We start from the raw sequence: 15,483 nt of genomic DNA on the forward strand, positions 1-15,483 counted from the left end.
TTGTAGGACCCTGAAAGTGACTGTAAAGCACTCTCATTGACTTGGTTAATTCAATTTTAATCAAATTTATAGTTAACAAGACACTTAAAATACCCCGCATCAAATTAAACATGTCTATATAGATCTAGACATTTTCTACTGTAACTTATCAAATATGTGGATGTATAGTAACTTAGCCAAACGTACACTACGGTATTCATTTCTCACTCCTCTCACCAAATATATGTATGCATTCCAGAGTCATGTTGTTTCGTCTACTACATGCATGGATGGAAATGATGTTGAATTTTTTGTTGCTTTGGTGCTTTCACTGGTCTAGGTCTGCAGTCAGTTGAAAATCCTTTCTTTTTTTAAAGTCTGGGCAGCTGCCATGTCTTGCAAATAGAGCAAATGGTCCTGCATGGAATAAATTTGGAATTTTTGCATTATTAACATAGAAATAAAATATGATAAACCAGGAAAAATAGGAAGTATGCTAAATAAATATAAATGGTACAATTTGGTGGGTGTTCTTTGTTTCATTTAGATTTAAGAGATAGCCAGATTGTATTTAAATACATGTTCTTTATGTTTGAATATTGTAAAATTTCTTTAGTTGAAAGCTAAACTTCCAAGGTGGACAAAAGACACTATCTAAGTAATTAAAACAGAAACCACCAATCAAAAAAAAAAAAAGTAATTAAAATAGAGATCACAAATAACGGAAATAATGTTTATTTGAAATAAGAACAAAACAAATGCATATACACGGCTGGAAAAAGAAGCAACAATGGAAATTAAATAGAAATTACCCTTCTATACATGCAGCTTTTTGCAATACTTATAAAACCGTGGGTGCTTATGAGAAAAGAAGAGAGTTAAAATTAGAGGTGTCAAATCGTGTTAATAGAAAGCATGTATATTATACTATATAGGTAAATCCTAACCCGACCCGTTAAGTTTATCGTGTCAAAATCTCAAACCCTAACACGACCCATTAATGTAACGTGTCGTGTCGTGTCAACCCGTTTTAACCCATTAGTGAATATTACTAAATAGGTTAACACGAAACAATATGACCCGTTTTAAAATGTTTATATAAATAGGTTAAATATACCTGAAATTAACATGTTTGACTTAATTAAATTTAATATAATTTTCTATAAATGTTAAAATCACAATATCTATAAAAATTATAAAACTAACTACAAGTCTAAAATTACAATCTAAATAATAAAAATATCGAAATTAAAATTCTAACAATTTTACTTCTGGGTAAAGGGTATAATTGTAATTTCAACTTTCTTGACGTGTCATAACAGGTCATAACGGGTCAAAACTGGTTAACTTGTTATCAACTTGTTAAGCAATCGTGTCTTAACGGGTCAATCCGTTGTGACCCGAACCCGTTAAGACTAAATCTTAACTCGCTATTATCGTGTCGTGTTTCTGTTGGGTTAACGGATAGTGTAATATATTGCCACTCCTAATTAAAATATATGAAATCAATTAAATTAAATTAAATTAATTGGAATCATTCAAAATATCCTCATATCCTAGAAAGATTTCTTTGAATTGACTCGATGTCACTTTAGATTTTAAGGTTGCTGATCTATAAATACTTCAAGGTTTACCTACAAGATTGTTGTACAGACCAAAGAGTCTGATTTATTAAGGAATCTAATTTTTACTATTAAATATGATTATTACAATGTGTTTGCTTCAAAGGGATGTGATTTTCACTATTAGCAACGATAAAAGGAATGGATGGGGTGGAATTTATATTTTATTTAATTAAGAACAAAGCCAAATCAATGCAAAAGAATCAAATTCTCCATAGACATCACAACAGCAAATCAGAAATGAGTAAATCCAATATACAAGCTATAAATACAAGGAGATTGTATATTAGACGAGCAGTTACGGAGAACATGTGAGGAAAGCAAAAATTAGAAGCAAAAGATCAACTCTTAAATAAAGAACAGTAAATGATTTGAAAGAATTCAAGATTTTTTTTTTTAATTAAAAAAAGGGCGAGGTCACGGCCTCTTATTATTGAGAATTCTTCGCTGTAATGGAAGAACAACCATACTTACAATTTCCAAACAACAAATCAAGAAAAAACAAATCACGTTAATGTTAAATGTAAGGAATATCCAATTTATCCATACAGTCTAAACCCCAAAGATGACCTTGCAATTTTACACAAAAATAGCTTGCAGTCACCAAGCGGTCTATTAACTTGGTGATAATATTGACAATATTGGGATACATGGTTTCACCATTTATATATAAAAAATGTTATTACAAATTAATACCGGGATTGCGGCCACATGCCATGCCATCCTAGAAAGAAAATCACCAAAATAATGAAAAGAAAACAATGCTTGCTATTGTTTCACTACCTATCGTCCCCATTTTGATTTGTTTGGAATTATAGTTACACTTTATAACTACCTAACTTTCAAAGCTTTAATTTGTTGGTATTTGTTTATTGTTTAGCAATATTTCTACTTCTCATATGGTATTTTGTTATCCTCAATCACAATATCTGTTGTGATAGACGGTATGGTTTGGTAAGTGAGAATTTTAAGATGAGAATTTTGACTTTTAAGATGAAATATTAAAATATTATATTTTAATAATATTATTTTTTTGAGATTTGAAAAAAGTTAAGAAAAATTGAATTATTTATTATATTTTGTATGATAATTTAAAAAAATTATAATGATGATATGAGAATTTTGAGTTTGAGATAAGAATTCATAAGAGCCAAACCGGACTTATAGAATTTCAACAAAATGGAAACATTTAAAATGTGATATGCTAACTAGTATGATTAGAGAAATATAGCACATCAACCGTTATATATATAATATTTATTTATATATATGAGAAAGTCACTTCTTAAAGGTGGGGCCAACTTTTTCCGAACAATATTATATGGGGATTGCACATCCGATCCTTATGACAATACATTGCGGAGGTCTGTACAAGAAATATTAGGATCTTTATAAAAATGTCCTGTAATGATCTCCAAGACATTTACTCTATCGTGCACGACTCCTACAGGCTACACATCCATCACATTCGCTCCACGGTAAAAAAAGAAAAAAGAAAAAAGAAATATATGTATATATATATATATATGTACTTTTCGAAATATTGAGATAAAGAAGAATTTGAAAATTAACCTAGATCCATTCTTAATATTAGAATAATTCATAGGAGTCGTGACGAAGAAAAGAATACATATAAACTGTAATCAGTAACATAAGCCCGCGTTCAAGAGAAGTTCACGAGAAAAAGAATTACATGGGTAGACGGAGTCAATTGCGCGTAGTGTGAGAGACGATGCAAAATTATTATTGGTGGTACTAGGACTGGTTTGTCGGCTGCGACAGCTCATCATGTTGGAGTCAATTGCCTTTGTCGTGTGATTCACGTGAAGAAAATACAAAAAGAAATCAGCTCACGTTAATGCATCGTTTTATACACGACATGTACTTATTTGTTCAGAAATTGGATTAGATCAATCACTCGGTCACATTTTTTCTATCCAGATTACACGCCCTCCCGGCCCCCTATGAACCATATTAAAAATTGGGATGGAGTACTTTTGACAGACTCTCTCAGGACTTTTTGGCATAGTGAAGCATCCATTTGCTTATGCGAGATAATGTCGATTGTTGAAGACTATTGACTTTGTGGGTATGGTTCTAGTGGAAGGTGAAGATTCCCATGCCTTGTGATATTGTAGAATGGTCCTAGATAGAGCGTTAGTTGTGACCAAACAATTTTGTGGCTGAGAGCCAAGTGGCTGGTTCTAGCATTCTTGATCATTGTTACTAATACTGGATCTGTAAAATATCATTTTTTTCATAATTGAGGGTTCATCTGGTTGACATTGTTTTTCATCCGAACCGTACGTACTATCTGGTAATTATGATAGGCCAACAGCCTGTGATAGATGTGATGTGCCACCTGAATGCCATCCATCTTTACTATCCTCAATAGATAGGTGCTCTGTCTATGTGATAATATATATATTTTTTTTAGAAATGATATTTGCAGTTGTGATTGTGCAAACGACGTACAGTCGCTTTGAAAAAAATGAATTAATATGAAACCCACATAAAAAAAAACTAACTTTTTAATCGTGGATCCCACTTTTTTTTAAAGCAATTGTGCGGTGTTTGCAATTCCACGACTGTATGTAGCATTGCTAATACTTTTTTGGATGGTATCATAGCTTTTCACTTTTGCAGTTTGAAGGCTGGAATAGCTGGTCTTTTTTATGGAAAAATATAATTACAATATAATTATGTACTAATTTACGCACTAATTTGACGTGATTAGTTAAAAAATAAATTTTATTAAAAATAGATTTTTTAAAAATAGTATAATTATTGGAATGAATCAATATTGATACGCAGATTAATACGCAACTTTATTTATATGTAGCAAAACTCTTTTTTTATTAAAGAATAACTTCTAACCGGTAGATGTATCAAAGAGCTTAAATCAGTCACCAATTACACCTGCCACGTAACCCACCCAATACATCTAAGATGCACCCACACCACACCAAATCCAGTTCTCTCTCCCACCCTGGTCTCTCGAAGCCAGTTCTCCCTCCGCTCCCCTCCCCTCACTCACTCTCGTCTCTCTCTCACGAAGCCAGAGCCCTCCCCTCTCCTTACTCACCCTTGACGCCGTGGGTTCTTCCCTCCCCTCACCCTCTTCTCTCACCGAATCCACGATTAAAAACACTTACCGGTGAAAAGATTTGCTCTTTGCAATTTGCTTAATGTTTACGAGAATCTAAAAACAGGTGGCATATTCTGTCTGCAAAATCAATAAAAAAGCAAGCAAAAGACAAAAGGACAAAGCACCAAAAAAGGAGAAGAAAAAGCTCTCTGTCAAAGTCAAAGTTAGATGATGAGAGGTGGTGGTGAATTAGATTGCCGGATTCCTAGGTTTTTACTTGTTTGGTGGACCTGATTGCGTCTAGTCTTTAACATTCAACGAACTTTCGGCCAAGTCAATAAAAAAGCAAGCAAAAGACAAAAGGACAAAGCACCAAAAAAGGAGAAGAAAAAGCTCTCCGTCAAAGTCAAAGTTAGATGATGGAGGTGGTGGTGAATTAGATTGCCGGATTCCTAGGTTTTTACTTGTTTGGTGGACCTGATTGCGTCTAGTCTTTAACATTCAACGAACTTTTAGGCCAATTTTAACAAGTTTTGGTTTTTTTTTTTTTTTTTTTTTTGTTAGGACGTAGAGGTGGAACTTTATCTTCTTCTCTATTTTTTTCTCTCTCTAAGTTCTGACTTCTGACCAATCCTATCCTTGTGTGGTTTATTGTTGAAGACTTACTACTGGGTTTTTGTTTTTTGTTGTTCCTTGATCCTGAATAGCCTCTAATTCTATTGCGCCTAAGATTAGCTGATTGACAAAGAAATTGTGCAGTTCCTCGGTGGTGGAGAAGGTGAGCTTCAGCTTCCTGTAACATTTTGGATGGCTCGATGATGAAATGGCTGCGTGGAACTGGTGGCGGCAATACAACTCGTCGGCTATGAGAGGCAGAGGGAAGGGAAGAACATTTCCTTTAGCAGTGTATTTCATTCTAGGTAGAAATCACATGGGCTGAAGTCCATGGTGTTAATTTATGTAATGCTGAGATGGCATCCTTATATTGGTTGCTGTTAAAAGGCTGAAATCAGCCCGTACGGTTCCAGAGCGTTTTTCTTTTTATTCATGATTACAGTACAAGCAACTAGACATGCTGTTTAAGAATTGTGACACTATGAGTACTTCCGAAAATGATCTGTTCGTTTGTGTTCTTTTTCAGCAATTTGCAGAAGAAATTAGTGTTGGAACTGTGACGAATGACAAGAGTATTCTTAAGAATTCAATGCACCATTGGCTATTGACCCACCTTTTTTTTTGTTTTTTTCCTTCCTTCTGTCTAGTGTCTTTGCATGTTGAAACTTCATTGTATATACATGTATCAACAAAGGGGGAAAAAAAGCCATGACAATAATACATACAGTAACAACTACGTATATATCTGTAGCCTCAATCCGTTAAAAAAAAAAAAAAACTCATATTTACTAATATATAACACTAACAGTAATGCAAATTCACAGTGGCACGTACACACTCGGGGACATACTTCATCACATACTAGGTAGTATGGATTCAAATTAATTAAACCATCGAATTTTGAGAGCGGCCCATATTAACCTTTCATATCTATCAATTAAATCTACCCATGTGACTCTTCAACCACATTATTATTCATTCTTTAATGGTGGAATATTTTTCTATGTTCCATATTTGTGATCAATGTCATAATTTCTAATACCATTTGTATCAATGCTAACTTGGTCTTTAATTTTGTGACAAAAAACCAAAATAACATTCCAAGATTCTAATACCAAAAATATCTAACAAATTTTTATCCAAAAAAATAATTTTCATTCTCATCTACTCACTTTCACAAAATATAAAAAGCACCCATGAATTTTAACTATAGAATTATAAAATGCTATCTATTTTACACTACATGATATAATTCATCTCCCTTGCTAAGCGTTGAATAACATCCGCAATTTCAAGCAAAATGAAAATGAAAATAATCATGTTCCTTGGTGACAATTTTATAAGACTTCATGCTTTTTATTTAATTATTTTTCTGAGCAATATCATGCCCCCCCCCCCCCCCCCCCCCCCCACACACACACACACACACACACACACTATTCTTTGAGCAAAGTCTTGTTGTTTTAAGATTAGCTGCTAATGCATTAAAATTAGTTTTTAATCCAAAGGTTGAAAGCTAAAATCAAGAAATTTGCACGGAAAGAGTGCCAATAATGCATCTTATCTGGCTATGAACTCTATGGCTGGTAGAGTACCACGGTAATTTTGCACAACACAAGTTCTAGTTTATGTGCTGTGAAATAAAGCTATACACAGTGAATGAGATTATTCAGGGGAAGAATAAAGACTCAAAAAACACATATCCAACAATGAAAGTTTCTCACCCAAAATCAGCAACCATTATAATATAAAAAAACACAGATCCAAAAAACACAAAGCTGCAGATTCAATAAACACAAACACACACAATATACGGGATGTTGGGAAACGAAAATGGAATGGAGAGAAAATCATAAACCCTTCGGTCATAAAAGACCAATATCGGCAGTCCCGGATGGCTCCATTTGGAAGACAAGCAGTGAGAAGCAACACCGCGGCCTGTGTGATGAATCTGTACAGAAGAAAACGCTGGGGAGGGGTTGGGATGCAGTGTGCGGAGGTTGCGAGGGAGGGGAGGTTGTGTAGCAGGTCTCAAACTTTTATTGCACTATTTGAGTAGGGAAGCACCATATTTATTTATTTTGGCCTTTGAACAACACTCCATATTCTTGTCCAAAATAGTTAAAAGTACAGAATTGAATGAATGAGATAAGATGGTTGGTGAGGGAATTATTTGGTCCATAAGCCGCATAAAATAAATTATCACAATTATTAAGGCAGGGTTTTACCGTGAATCTTTGAAATTCATACTCAAAAGATTTTTGGTTGTGTTGTCTTGTTAAACAGACAGTCACAACTTCTTAGAAGAAGTGTCTGTGCCAGTTGGCTGACATGCTTGATAGTGAAATTGTCCTATATTGAGGTGTAATGCTTTTGATGTTTCTTATGTATGCCACTGAACAGGTTAGTAAAGAAGTGGAGTGTGCTTTTCTTTATGAATATTTTTGTTTTATAAAGCTGAGAACCTTGTTGTTTCAATGCTTTTCTTTATGAAAATTTAAGTTCATAAGATGCTTTCCAATGACAAAGCCTCCTCTACTTGCTTTTAAAGAGGTGAGAGATCCAATGAAGCATACCTGTCCGGGGTCTTTTGGAAATATGCAGTTTCTTTCTCCATATTTCTAGAACAATTTTTCTCATCATTTATAGATCTAGAGATTATGCTTCAAGAAACATGGGTACTTACACACTGCTGGTTGCACAGGTTGTTTGATGAGTTATCAAAGTAAAGGGAACTGAGGGCCTGCATTCAGGGGGGAGAAAAAAGAATAAAATTATTTATGAGTACTTCCATGACTAAAGAATGTTTAGAAAAAAGCATGAATATTTGAACTGATAACTGCATGCTTTTTTGGATTACAAGTCTCTTGCAGAGTATAATATATAGAAGGAACATCAACTCAATTTGACACAGAAAAAATCTGATTTAGCCAATGGCTTCTAACAAAACAGAAGCAATGTCAGTCTGCAAGAGGAAAACACATCACAACACCTAAAGTCATCTCTATGATCTTTTGATTGCTAAAAGAGAATCCGTAAAAAAAAAAAAAAAAGGAATAAAGTAGCTAGCAATAAGTGCTTTTCCTTTTTGTGTTCCTTTTCTAGTTTATCATTAGACATATTTTCCTCATTTTGGCTTTCAATATCTGATGTATCTGTTTCTGCCATTTTTCAGGTATGGTCTTGAACTTCGGTAAACATTCCACCCAGTATTCTGAATGGCTTTGTGGTACAAACTTCAGATTGACTAAAATTGACAAGATTGGAAGCAAAGATAGGATGTTGATTTTCATTTGCTATATATTTAGTTCATGTAACTTTAGCATCCTATGTGTTTGCTAAGCATGCACTGATCTCTGTATACACTAAGAGAGAGAAGACCATGATTTTCTATTATGTAGATGAATATTGTACATTAATTCCGTGTGAAAATGATGAGGAAATTTGGCAACTTTTTTGGTGATATTTGTCTCCATATGGCTATTTCCTTCATGACCATCATGTTTCTGGTGCTTCACCTTCATGGCCAGATTTTTGTGGTACTAATTAATCTACAACGGGGTTGAAAAGGCTCAATTTCCTTTGCATCCTTGCTTTATTGTCTAAGATATGTTTTAGTATACAATGGTAGGTAGCTGTATTCAGAGCTTTAAGTTAGAACCAATCAAAGTTGTTAAGCTTTATATGGAAGTTCTCACCTTTCAATACTCAAGACCTTATATTGTTGTTAGTGCTGCATTTTATATGCTGTCTGTTGTGTTATTAAGAATTTGACGTATAAAATCAGTTGCAAGAAGATCCACAAGAGCCATGTAGATTAAGATCCACAACGCCACTACCAAGTGTGTAGATCAATTATAAGTTATAATTAGAGTGGCTTCAGATTTCAGGAGATCAAACCATGTGCTCAAGCTGTTTGTTAAACTCAACTTTTCATTATACAGGTTAATTTAATGTACCTACATATACCCCTTTTGTACATCATAACCAAAACATAAGGGGAGTACAATTACAATTAATCTATTTAAAAACACTTTACTCTATACAACGTGTAAATTTACATACAATTTATCCGAACCAAGCCAAAACTATTACAATTGTGATAACCTAGTACAAACACAATAATTTTCGCTTTTCCTTCTTCAACCAAGAACGCTTTGCTTCCCTCGATATCTAACAAACCCACAAAATGAGTCAATTGCATATATGGGAGCCATAAGGATAACTTATAATTATAATAGCCTTCTGCTCCTTTGGGTTCTTCTAGTAAAAGAGATGTTGCGACAATAACTGTATTGTGAAGTGCATTGTAAGCATCACACAAAATGCAGATCCAAAGAGAGTCAGTTGTCCAGGGTTCATTGTACTTATATCCATTATTCCACAATAGGATGGGAACCAAACTAAGACTCTACAACAATAATCAATGAAGGAAAAACAAATTTATGAGTTTAGTTCATTAAGCAGGGAAATAACATTTAGCCATATAACCATTGATAATAATCAAAGAGATCTCATCATGTAACATTTATAGGAGGGAATGCTGAGTGGTGAGAGAGAAAGAAGGAAAATCCACAACATTCAATGTACCAATCACGACAGCATTAAATATACCAGTAAAGAGACAAAATGTTTGCAGCACATAGAATAGAAACTGATGGTGGATGAAAAACCCTCCCCTTCCAAGATGTAACACAATTCTACATTTTAGCATAAATTAAGTAACTAAAGAAGAGCTTGGCAGCATATAAGTTTCTAGTACAGATTCATGGGGAAAAATATGACCAATCATTATTACAAGAAAGCTTTAGTTATTCAGTTCAATACCTATCATTGCATTTGCATCTTTCAAAATAAGTGGTTAAGTATGGGTTCCGCCATAATTATCCAGGAGTAGCCAAATATCCCACTGTAAAAGGGAATATGAACAAATTCAATGGAGCCAACTGAACGTGACTGAAGAATCTAAAATGGGATTGCTTGACCTTTTTCTTTATCTAGTTGTAAAGTCTCGAATAATAATCAGTTAGCAATTTTCTTCCCTCCCTTAGAAATTCACCTAATGATCAATTGGCGTGCCAGTTGATTAATTGGCTATGGAAATGAGGGGTGGGGATTCCAAATATATGGCTTCTCTCTCTTCCAATCTTGTTCATCTTAAATAAACTAAAACTTTCTACTCTCCAAAATTCAGGCGTTGATTGAACGAACTACATACCAGTCCCCTGAATCTACAATTCAAGTAAGAAACAAAGTTTTAATAACTAATTCTTGCATGCAGACCCTAAAAAATTTAGCATCAAACAGTAAATAATGCAAATCTTATAACATCAACAATGTACTTGTAAAACTAGCGTTGTGAGTAAAAACAACTAATTGGGGATTTTTTAATTATATCCTCAAATTTATATGATTATCGGCAATTCCAAGTGAACAAAGGGATTACTATCAGTGATCACAATGAATAGAAATCAAAAGCATGAGACTAGGAAAGGCACTTTTTCGCCAGTGCTTTGAGAGCAGTATTTGGCATTTTGGAGCTGAACAACATAAGTAAATGTGATCTTCATAACAATGAAATAGACTTTCAAACACAGCACGCAGTAGAAATAATAATCGTATTCTTACGACAGTGAATTCGGAGGCTATCTAGGTTTAATAACAAAGAAAATAAAATATCAAAGTTAGTCTCAAAACATCAGAACTCAAAGAATCGTCGAATAAATCTTAAGAAATTAATAGAAGAAGACGACGACGAAGAGTGGCTTCGGGAGTTACATACGAAATTCGTTTTCTTCTCGGTAGTTTGGATCAGATTGATTGGATCAACTGCAAAAAGCTTCTGCTATCAGGTTGTAGCGTGATGTCCGCAATCCAGAAGAAGCTAGTTATAGGTGCGAAAAGCTGCCCTCGTGAAGTGGAGAGAAGGAGAAATGGAGGGTATTATGAGGCCATTTAGAGATTTGAGATTATGACAATGAAATCAAACAACACTTCATTGGTCTATTTTTCTCGATAAATACTTCTCCAAGTGGAGTAAAAAGAGACTGTTAGAAAATTGATCAGCCACAGAGAAAAAATAAACAAGTCAGGGAGAGAGGGCTCGAGATTTAGATAGAAGGGGAAGATCAACTCAGAAGGGCCGATTTTGCTACACAGATAGGATGAAAGATCAACTCTTACCAGACAAATGGGAGGGTTAGAATCGTGACTGAGATGGAGGGGGAGGGGTTAGGGCAGAGACAAAGGGGGAGCGGTGAGGGACTGAGATGGAGGGGAAGGGGTTAGGGCAGAGGGCAAGGGGCAGAGTGCTTTGATCCTACTAGCAACAAATTCTATGTGTCACGAGGTGTTATATTTGACAAGTCTTCCTTTCCTTTTCAGTCTGTCTCTTTGGATATATACTCACTTTGTTTTACAAGAGTTCAAATTTGTCTCCGATATCACATAAAATTACTACTTATTTCAAAAATTTAATATGATAAAAAGAGAGATTTTATTATTTATTTTATATATAAACAATAAAGAGTACATATAACAAAACAAATGAAAAAAATAGATAATAAAAATAGTGAAACAACGTTGTATAGTGATGAAAATGTAGACAACAACTAAGAAAAAGTTTAGAAAATAAAATGAGATAAGAATTTTATAAATAATAATGGAATAGTTTGTAAATAACAATGGGGTAATTTAAATTAAGAATAGTTTAAGTTAAGGGTAATGATACCCTTTGTACTCTCTACTATCCGTTTACTACCGACTTATTTATTTATTTATTTTCTTCTTCTGACTTCTAGTTTTGAGAAAGCTAGGACCCAATATTTTCACTTCTTCGCACCCAACCGTCTCGCTCTCCCCCTCTGAGCCCAAGCTCTTCCCTCCGCGCCCAAAAGCCACTGTCAACGGCGACGGTCCAATACAGGTTACTCTCTCTCTCTCTCTCTCTCTCTCTCTCTCTCTCTCTCTCTCTCTCTCTCTCTCTCTCTCTCTCTCTCTCCAGAAGCCCCCCTCAAGTCGAGCCCAGGCCGAATGTCCGCTCCCCTTGGTGGCGCGCATCCTTCTTTGTGGCCATTGTTCAACGACAACGTCTTAGGTGAGGATCCCTCTCCTTCGCCTTTCTCTCTGTGTCTCTATGTCTTAAGTTTCGGCAATTGGGCAAATAACAGCATCAAGCGGCTATGTCTCTAGGTAAGCCTCAAGATATTCGAAACTTGGTTGCTGCTCTTGTTAGACAAATGCAATCTGTTCAAATAGTGGGATTGAGAAGTTCATTGCTATTTTTTTTTTTTTTGAATTGTTTGACACATTTATTATTCCCTGGTAGTTGCATGTATAGCTCAAAGCCCGTTGGAGGAGAAAAAAAAAAAATTCATGAGGAAAATTCTAAAAGTGAAATTCCTTGCTATTCGCATCCATTCTTTGCTGTACTGGTTTTTAAGTTGCTGAAATGGGGCTTCACTCTTATATTTTGAGGTTTGTACCTTATCATCGGTGGAGTTGGTTGTCAAATTTCCTCAACATTGCCTGATTACTGGTGTCGTTGAGAAGTTAGGTTCCCCCTCATATTTTCTATGGATTGAGTCTGGAATATTTCTTACTTTAAACTGCAGGTTCATATGAGTTCCCCTAATGTTGAGCAATTAATTGATTCGCTAGTCAGCATTCCAGCTGAAGGCTATAATAATTCCTTTGCTTAGGTAATGTCAGAATGGACGAAGCAGCAAGATAAGTACACCTTATGCCTGAAAGAACTAAAAGAACTCTTGAACTGCTTACCAGAGACGTATGCATTCGTATTCATATATATAATTAAAGTTGTTACAAAGGATACGATTTACAAGAATTTAAACTTAAGTGTAAAAGGTAACTGCTGCAGAGCAATGTGAAAAACAGAGAACCACGTCAACCACCAAACTATGATATCTTCGGTAAGTTACGTAGTTTCAATATCATTTATTATAGATTGAACTTTATCCTTATCATTCCCCTGTAAACTAGCAAGGAGATCCAAAACAGAGAGCTTTTCCTGGAGATAACAGAACCGATCAGTTGTGTGTCCCTTGGTAAAGATATCTGCAGGTTGGAGAGAACTGGGAACGTGTTGAAGAATAACATCTCGATTGGCCACCTTTTCACGGACAAAATGGTAGTCCACTTCAATATGTTTAGATCGTGCATGAAAAATTGGATTGGAGGCAAGAGCTAAAGTACTGATATCATCACACCAAGCAACGGGAGCAGAATCAAGGGAAATCTTTAGGTCACACAAAAGCATGCGCAACCAATAAACTTCAGCCGTAACAAGAGCAAAACAACGGTATTCAGCTTCAGTACTCGATTCAGACACCATAGGTTGTTTCTTACAGACCAAGAGATGAGATTGGGTCCAACGTAAACACCATAACCACATGTTGATCTTCTATCATTAGGATCACCGGTCCAATCAGAGTCACAATAGGCATTAATATCAAATGAACCAGGTTTGTAGAAAAGATCATAATCAAGTGTATTCTTCAAGTATCGCAGCACACGTTTGGTTGCTATCCAATGAGCCGTGGTTGGAGCTTGCATGTGTTGACAGAGTTGATTCACTGAGTATGAGATGTCAGGGCGTGTGAGAGTAACATACTGTAAAGCCCCCACCGTTTGCCGATATTCAGAAGGATCCTGAAGAGCTTCTCCATCATATTTGGACAGTTTGGACCTTGAGACACAAGGTGCTCGATATGGTCCAAAAGATCAATAATGTACCGTGTTTGCAGTTGATGTAATCTTGAAGGATTGCGTGTGGCTTCAATACCCAAGAAATACGTCAACTGACCGAGATCCTTCATAGCAAACTCAAGTTGTAATTCAGAAATAAGAGAGGTAATGAAGGCCTGATCATTTGAGGTAACAAGAATATCATCCACATAATGAAGGATCAACTTGTGAATTTTGAAAACCAAATGCCAAAAGAGCCGTGGACAGTCGATTAAACCAAGCCCGAGGGGCTTGTTTCAACCCATAGAGAGATTTATAAAGTTTACAAACAACTGAGGATGGACCGGATCTTCAAAGCCTTTCGGTTGAGTCATATAGACCTCTTCTTCTAAAATGCCCTGGAGAAAAGTATTAGAAACATCAAGTTGCCTAATTTCCCAATTGAAAGAAACGGCAAGTGCAAGAACCATACGAACAGTGGAAGGTTTGATGACTGGGCTGAATGTATCATGAAAATCAATACCACTTCTCTAAAGATAACCAACAGCAACTAGTCTGGCCTTGTGACGTTCAATACTGCCATCAGGTCGCCACTTGAGCTTAAAGACCCATTTGTAAGGGACCACGTTTTTACCAGGTGGTCGAGAACACAATGACCATGTTTCATTCTTTAATAAGGCCTGAAACTCACTTTCCATTGCTGCAAGCCATTTGGGTTGAGACGCCACGTGAGCATAGGAACAAGGTTCAGAGATAACTACACCTGCATGTAATGCTTGAAGAGGATGACGAGTAGAATATAACTTAAAATCAGGAAAGCTACAGGGCTTAAGATGACCGATTTGGGATCTAGTAACTTGATGTGAGGGAGCCATAGGAATAGGTGAGCCATCAATTTGGGTTTCAGGAGATGCACTGTTTTGTGGTTCAGGGAGATGAGAAGAAGAAGGTGCAGTGGAAGGGGGAAAGGTAATCTAAGTCTCGGTTTGGTCAGAATTGAGAGATGGGAGAGAAGAGTGGAGATGGGTATCGGGTGAGTCAGTATCATGCGAGATATTTGGGGAAGAAGTCTTTGGAATATTAGACGAAACAGGGGAAGAAGTAAAAGAAAATGAGGGAGGGGCGAAAAGTAAACTTGGAGAATTACCTGAAGGGTGTACGTAGCTGGTAGGATCAGTGACGTTGGATTGTACATGAGCTGGAAACTTTCCTTTGTCAAAAATCACGTTGCGAGATATATAAACACGTCTAGAGGAAGGGTCAAAACACCGAAAGCCTTTATGATTAGAACAATAACCAATGAAAATGCAAGGTGTGCTATGATATGATAATTTATCATTTGTATAAGGACGAAGGCACAGAAAACATTGACAACCAAATGCTCGAAAATATGTGAAATCAGAAGGGAGATGAAAAAGCCGTTCATAAGGTGATAAATTATCAAGAACCTTAGTAGGTAAGCGATTAATTATA

At 35.7% G+C, this 15,483-nt stretch overlaps 1 long non-coding RNA gene across 1 annotated transcript; it reads right to left on the reverse strand.

The window, feature by feature from the left end:
* Positions 1-9,188: 9,188 nt before the first annotated feature.
* On the reverse strand, positions 9,189-11,661 carry LOC122309168. The gene is made up of 2 exons (XR_006242368.1): positions 11,087-11,661; positions 9,189-9,715 (listed from the first exon to the last, which is right to left on the reverse strand). It is a non-coding gene; the product is annotated as an uncharacterized LOC122309168 (long non-coding RNA).
* Between the last annotated feature and the right edge of the window lie 3,822 nt (positions 11,662-15,483).

This window comes from Carya illinoinensis, chromosome 5 (genome assembly GCF_018687715.1).
Source record: "Carya illinoinensis cultivar Pawnee chromosome 5, C.illinoinensisPawnee_v1, whole genome shotgun sequence".
In the NCBI taxonomy this organism is placed as follows: domain Eukaryota; kingdom Viridiplantae; phylum Streptophyta; class Magnoliopsida; order Fagales; family Juglandaceae; genus Carya; species Carya illinoinensis.